We start from the raw sequence: 7,266 nt of genomic DNA, 5'->3' as shown, positions 1-7,266 counted from the left end.
CATCTGCCGAAAACAGTGACTCCAATCCAACAAAGTAGAACTTTCTTTGAAGATAGGCCTGTTATCTTTGCTGCTTGTTGCAATCATCTGCAAAAAACAGTGACTCCATTCCAACAAAGGAGAACTTTCTTTGAAGATAGGCCTGTTATCTTCCTGCTTGTTGCAATCATCTGCAAAAAACAGTGACTCCATTCCAACAAAGGAGAACTTTCTTTGAAGATAGGCCTGTTATTTTGCTGCTTGTTGCAATCATCTGCAAAACAGTGACTCCATTCCAACAAAGGAGAACTTTCTTTGAAGATAGGTCTGTTATCTTTGCTGCTTGTTGCAATCATCTGCAAAAAACAGTGACTCTATTCCAACAAAGGAGAACTTTCTTTGAAGATAGGTCTGTTATCTTGCTGCTTGTTGCAATCGTCTGTCAAACCGCTACTCCAATCCAACAAAATATTTTTTTCTGAGGTCAGGTCTGTTATCTTAGTTCTTGTTTCAATCATTCTTCAAATAGTTATTCCAAGCCAGCAAAGAGAAAACATTTCTTTGGAGGTAGGACCGTTACTTTGGTTCTTGGATTCTTTCTGGTGTAATATTTAATGATAGTTGTCCATGAGACCCTCCCATTTCATGATCTAACCCACCTTCTCACAGCTTTTCCATTTGAGAAGAGATGAAGGCCTCTTCCATGAGTCCTGTTCTGTTAAAACAACAAAACAGGTCAGAGGAAAAGTTTCACCGACCTCTTCACTAACCCATTATTGTTTTTACACAACAATTCTTTGGATTTTTTTCAATCAGTATCTTCAGGTTTGTTCATTCAACTTTTATTTCAATTGTCAGTTTAGAGTTGGTGTTTGAATACACCTTGCAGGCTAAAAATATATACCCATCAGAGTTAGTCAAAAAATACGACGTTGAACACTCATTGGAAAGGTATTTACCCCGATAAACAGAATACTTTCCACAGATTGATATTAATATTGTTTTTGTTATTTTTTATTGAATTATACATAATACACTGTCATACAAATATCGGCAATATTATCATAATAGTCAATTTGTTTTTTTTTTTCTAAAAGACGTTTTTTTTTCTTGACATTTTTCGTAGACATTCGATTCCATCAAGCTGTATCGTGAAACGTTAGATCCCGAACTGTAGGGGGATACTACGCAACAACAACAAAACTGTTGGTGTTTAATATGTCTTTATAAAGTAAACTCCTCCTTCACCGAACTATGCAATAAAGTTCTTTGTTGGACATCTGCTTTGCAATAAAGTTTTTTGTTGGACATTTGTCTTTTTTATTACTCTATTTATTTAGGTAACGAGATCATAAGAAGAAGATAAAAAAGGTGGAAAGTTATAATGTGACGGTCAATCCCACTATTCGTTGGTGAAAGAGTAGCCCTAGAGTTGGCTGTGGGTGGTGATGACTAGCTACCTTCCCTCTAGTCTTACGCTGCTAAATGAGGGACGGCTAGCTCAGATAGCCCTCGTGTAGCTTTGCGCGAAATTCAAAACAACCAACCAACTTTCTTCGTTTATAAATGTAAAAAATATGGATTAAATGTATAGTTGTTAATTTCAACATGTGTATAGAGCTCATTTCTTTACAATGTTTGGAAGAAAATGTAAATCCTGTATATATACATGTACATATGTATGTATTCAACACATTTATGATGCGAGTTAAACGCTTAGTTCGAAAAAATCAAGGGTTATAGAATTTCATGTACAACACATTTTTTATAGTTTAGTCTTAAAAACGTGTTTATTGTTGGTACATCTTAAACTACAAAAGTTTTGTATTGTATTGCGTATAACATCTTTTTAATTGGTATTCTTTTAAGCTCTTTTTCTTTACATTAGATAAAGGTTGCATAATTCTAAATTTATGTGAAATAATATTGTTCTTTTCACGTGATCAACAGTTTTATAGCGTGTAGTTTTAAACTATTAGCTACATAATTTTAATTTTTGACGCGTAAAATTCGGGGCCCTGCCTTATTTCTTAAAAAATGGCCGTGACGAAAGCCATCACTTTTAAATTTTTATTACTGTTTGCAAAATAAACTCTATGTGTGAGATACGTATGTGGTAAAAATATTTTTAAAGTATATGAAAGAATAGTGAATTAAAGTATGGGAAAAAAATCTTCTGCGTAAACATTTAAACAACTTATAGAGGGCAGCAGTTCATTTTCAATCAGTGATACTTAGAAGAATATGTTATAACAACTCAAAATTACAAATGCTAGCTATTTTACCCACAGTTTCACGCGGAAATGATCACAAAGAACGCGATAATAAGAAATCATAAACAAATGGAAAGAATAAGTTAACTATATTTTATTTCAGTAAATCTTATGACCGTACATTCGTTCATTAATTATACGGGATTGATGTTAGTAGTAATAGATACCAGTGGTCAACATTTGTGATAATAAAGGCAACATCAAACCTTAGAACTAAAATTAGTTTAATAAGAAAAAGAATGCAATGAATTGGTGATTAAGTTACCCAGAGACAGAGTTATGTCACACTTTCAGCGAAGAATATAGCTTCAAGTGATTATTAGTGCACCAGAGTAGCATACTGTTTACGATCAGTTGAAATGAAACAAGAGGGAATCCTCAATAGTTGCGGCACTTGAAATTCTTTTATGCAGGATTAATGGAAATTAATATATGAGACCTTTTTTTTTCTTTTGTATTAGCTATATTTTTGTGCTCCAGCAATACAAAGTGTGGGGCGCGCGTATACCCGATTCGATTTTATTACTCATCAGAATCTCTACCAGCCTACCCTCAAATTAAAATTATTTTAGGCAGGATTATAATAAATTAATCTATCAGACCTCGGGCGCGGTCAAATACATCAATCGAAAGGGTTTGACCCCTGTGTTCAAAACTGTAACTAGATCTCAAATCGGTCAAGAGATGACGGAGCTATGAGGTAAAAGTTTGTACTTGAAAACTCAGAGCCGCTATGCCGCGGCTAAAAACACAAAATATGAACCAATTGAACATCTGTAAAACTGTAGTTGGCGTTAGTCGAGTTCGTACAAGATAAATTTAAAAGCCATATATATATGGCTGTCATAAGTAGGTTAGAAACACACTAAACATTGAGATGTGATTAAGTTCAGTCCCAGCTTCAGCTATTCTTAACTGGTGGGAGAGCAACGAGACCTTAAAATGGGGCCAAATTTAAAATTCGATTAATGGAGAGCGTTTGCTTGAGGGTACAACAATTTGGAGGGCCAGTTCCCCTTGCCAACGCCAGTTCCTCTTACGGTACATCCTTACGAACAAACTAAGAGGAATCCTCAATAAATATTCGCTATGGAGTCAGCTCTGTAATTTATGTAAAAATGAGTATGTAAACCCTAAAAGCGTTCTTCTACTCAACGCCTGGTTATGACCCGATTAAAGAGAGAGGAAAAACAACGACACGTGTTTAACGGTTTAGATAAGATTGAAATAATGTAGAAATGAAGGTTACCAAATTAAAATGAATACGGGTCAGACCTATTTCTACTGTACGCTTACAGGTCAATATGGAAACGAAATCAACTTTATAAAAATCCTGTTGGACCTTCGGAATATCGCTTCGAAACCATTCACTAGACTATACCAAGAGATTGTAATATGTTTAGCATACCCTAGTTTGTTTAATGAATGAACTTAGATAGTTCAGTGATTAAGTAATTTATGTGAGTTTGATCTTGGAACTCAAGCTTAAACATTAGTGACACAATGTTAGCATGCTTAGGAACAGTATCTGAAGTAATATGATGAACAACACCTTTTTTTCCCCTTTCTAAAATAACTTTATCAGCAAAAATAAATATTCTAGTGTATTATTATATTAAAATAAAACAGCATGAGGGAATCGACCAAGAAAAAACCCCGATCATATCAATATAAATATTATATATTTTCTAATTTGCATAAGATATTGTTACGTCTCCATTTGTTAATTAATTTTCCGTAAATTCGTTCCGACGAAACTTTAGCGACACAAGTCCTTTCTTAAATAAAACTGGTTTATTCTTTCCGAATACAACTTTACGATACACTTAATTTCAACAGTCGCTCTATAACACTATAATTCACGTCTCACGTGGCCAACAATATTTTTTCCCCATACATTCAATTACTCATTACACTGTTGTCCCGTCACGTGTCTAGTAAATGCTTGGGCATTCTTGAAGGAACAGGATATTTCTAGAAACAAGTGGCGTGATACTAGTCACGTGACCTCGCTGACGCAACAATATTATAAAGTAATATTACAAAACTACCTTTTTAAAAAAGGTTATTCTAAACTGTAATAGTCTTACATAGAATGTTTAATATGAAATAGATATATCTACGCCTGTTTTTTTTTTAAACGAGTCATTTTTTTAACAAGCATAGATTATACAAATTCATGATTCACGTGAAATGTTCAATGTTTCGTTTCAAGAGATACGTTTCAGTATTTTATATTTATAGTAAAGTATCTTGACTGTTGATTAGTCTTAGGATGATGAAACTTATGTAAATGTTTTCGGTTTTATATCAAAATATTAATAAATAATAAGTGTCATAATACTCTCACAATCGTACGCGTGATTTACCGTTGTTTAATTTGTAACCTCCTCATTTTTTTAGGAGATGCCATCTGTTGACCAAACTAGTGATTTCGGTCACTTTCATCGGGTTTTAGATCCAGGTGGACCTGGGAGGGTCAGGTGCAAACTTGTGATGGATGCACTGTTGGAATATTAAACGCGCATAAACTAGGGCGTTGAATACACAAATGTTTATATTATGATATTCAATACCCTTATCAGGGTCATGTCCATTTATGTACACTGTTTATCATTCCCATTGGGATACACTTGCTTTCAAAGTCCATATATATATATATACCAATGATTCATTTGGTAGTTTACACTAAATGTATTCATATCAATACCCTATTTAATACATTATTTTATAAACCACAAAATTATATATTATGTACGTCTGGCAATAGGTGGCTGATTACTAAACCTATAGTACATGTTAATAGGTGAGAGGTACTTAGGCTCATGTCCATCGTGTATGATATAGCGTAACATTTCATTCTTGTGGAAGTTTTTCTTGAAATATTCGAATAATCTGCTCAGAAGTCTGTCTTGGAGCGGTTTGCCGTCCCTAATTAAACAGTGAAAGACTAGAGGGAAGGCAGCTAGTCATCACCACCCACCGCCAACTCTTGGGCTACGCTTTTACCCACGAATAGTGGGATTGACCGTCACATTATAACGCCCCCACGGCTGAAAGAGCAGGCATGTTTGGTGGAACAGGGATTCGAGCCTGCAGATTGCTAGTAGAGCGCCCCATAACCACCTAGTTTGCGGATTTGAAGCCAAGGCTTAAAATTATACACAAAAAATAATAAAAAAAAAACGGATGTAGTCTTTACAAAGAAATTGTTTGTTTTACAAACCCTTTTACTATTCTAAATAATTGAAAATTTAAATAATTCTCAATTCGATGTGCATGTCATCGTTTTAATCTAATGTACACGGGGTCAGTCTAAAAATCAGATATGTTATTAAAAGTCATTGTACTCAAGATATGTCTGTGAATTGATGACGTTGTCTGACTCAGATTCTGACAAGTCAAGAGTGAAAGGTGATGTTCATGTGAAGTATAAAAATACTTTTTGTCAAACGTTCAATGTTCATATTGTATTTGTAGAACCTTCGAAATGCACATCTGTATTTTTTTCAGTATCCCTGTACACTGTATATGATATTTACTCTCCTCTGCCACGAACTGTTGCTAAATCAGTAATGCAGGGTAAAATGAATAATTAACAACTGACATCAAATACATAGAACCATGTTGAATGGCACTTTGATCCCCATCCGTGCGTATAGGGTTATCGAATACTCACAAAACAGATTAATAAATTATTGTTTTTAGGGACTTTTTCACTAAGTTAAATCTTGATGTAAGCATCTTGCCCCAGCGCTATACTGGAGCCTTTGATTGGCAACGATAAAGCACGTGGCCTATTGATTGTTTAAATCGCCCTTCATGTGATTGAGCCTGAGCCTCACCTTTTCTGAGAAATCACGAGCAGGCGTAAAAAAAAAAAAGCATGTGAATGAATTTTATCTTTATTTGTGATGCCTTTTGTTGCAATATTGTCCTAAAATAATACATTACAAACAATTATATTGTTGTATTGTATTTAATTATCTTTGTTTTTCTGATACTTGGTATCCATTGTCGCTTCTATACTCATAGTGCCCAGGGGCGGTTCCCGTCTAAAATTTCCGTTGGAAACAAATATTGAAAGTATAATTGGAATTAGAAAATATTAAATGTAAAATCAAAATTTAAAAATACTAACAGTAAAACTTACTATTATTATATGTTATAAATACAATAACTTAAAATATAATATGCTTTTTCCATATTCATGAATTATGTCGTTGATGTAGGTACGTGTCTTGCACATTTTGGAAAATTTTCGCGTACTTTCTGAAATGTATAAAAAGGGACGAATGAGTGTTCCACCGATTCAGTGAGTGGCTGGAAAAAAATATTCAATTCTATAGAAGTGTAATTTCAGTTAATTTATAAGGAGAAGTGTGGAATAATTAATGTATTTGGACTTCGGGCATGTACAACCTGGTAAGTTGTTCAGAACCATTATTTCTCAACCATCTGAGATTTTAGCTGTAATTTGAAAGTTCTTTGTTTAGGAAGTAACGGCTAATTACAATTCGTGGCAACAACACATTTTAATATGTACAGGATGGGGCAAAAGCTACAATACAGTTGGAACTATGCGATTGGTGTAGTTGATATTATACGGTTGGCACTAAACAGAATGTTAAGAAGACTATTTAAACCAATTAAATAGTTCTCTTTGGGGCCACCTAATATTATTTAAACCCACCTCCTCGGATATTACAGAACATAACTGTCAATTACCAGATGTATCATGCACTGAGAAAGTAATGAACTGCATCATTATAGGATTTAATGCAGTAATCGTGCAATATATTTCGTCTTTATCACGAGCTCTGTAGAAGTGATAACAAGAGGAAACCCACAATAGTCGTGGCACTTAATTCTTTTAGGCAGGATTAGAGTAAATTAATCTACGAAACCCTTTTTTTTTCCTTTTTATTAGCTATATTTTTGTGCACCAGCAATAGCCAAGCGTGGGGTGCGTGTATACCGATTCGTATTTTATTACTCATCAGGATCTCTACCA

General features: G+C 34.2%; 1 protein-coding gene across 1 annotated transcript in view; it reads left to right on the top strand.

Annotated features, from left to right (window-relative positions):
- Positions 1-1,287, top strand: part of LOC111088714 — a 6,252-nt gene extending 4,965 nt beyond the window's left edge. The window contains exon 2 of the mRNA XM_022399537.1: positions 1,106-1,287. The gene's annotated coding sequence lies outside the window, so the exon portion shown is untranslated. The remainder of the gene's footprint in view (positions 1-1,105) is intronic.
- The last annotated feature ends 5,979 nt before the right edge of the window (positions 1,288-7,266 follow it).

The sequence above is a fragment of the Limulus polyphemus genome, unplaced genomic scaffold (assembly GCF_000517525.1).
Source record: "Limulus polyphemus unplaced genomic scaffold, Limulus_polyphemus-2.1.2 Scaffold4278, whole genome shotgun sequence".
NCBI classification, from domain to species: domain Eukaryota; kingdom Metazoa; phylum Arthropoda; class Merostomata; order Xiphosura; family Limulidae; genus Limulus; species Limulus polyphemus.
Note: the sequence above shows the minus strand (reverse complement) of the source record. Positions and strands in the feature narration are given on the sequence as shown.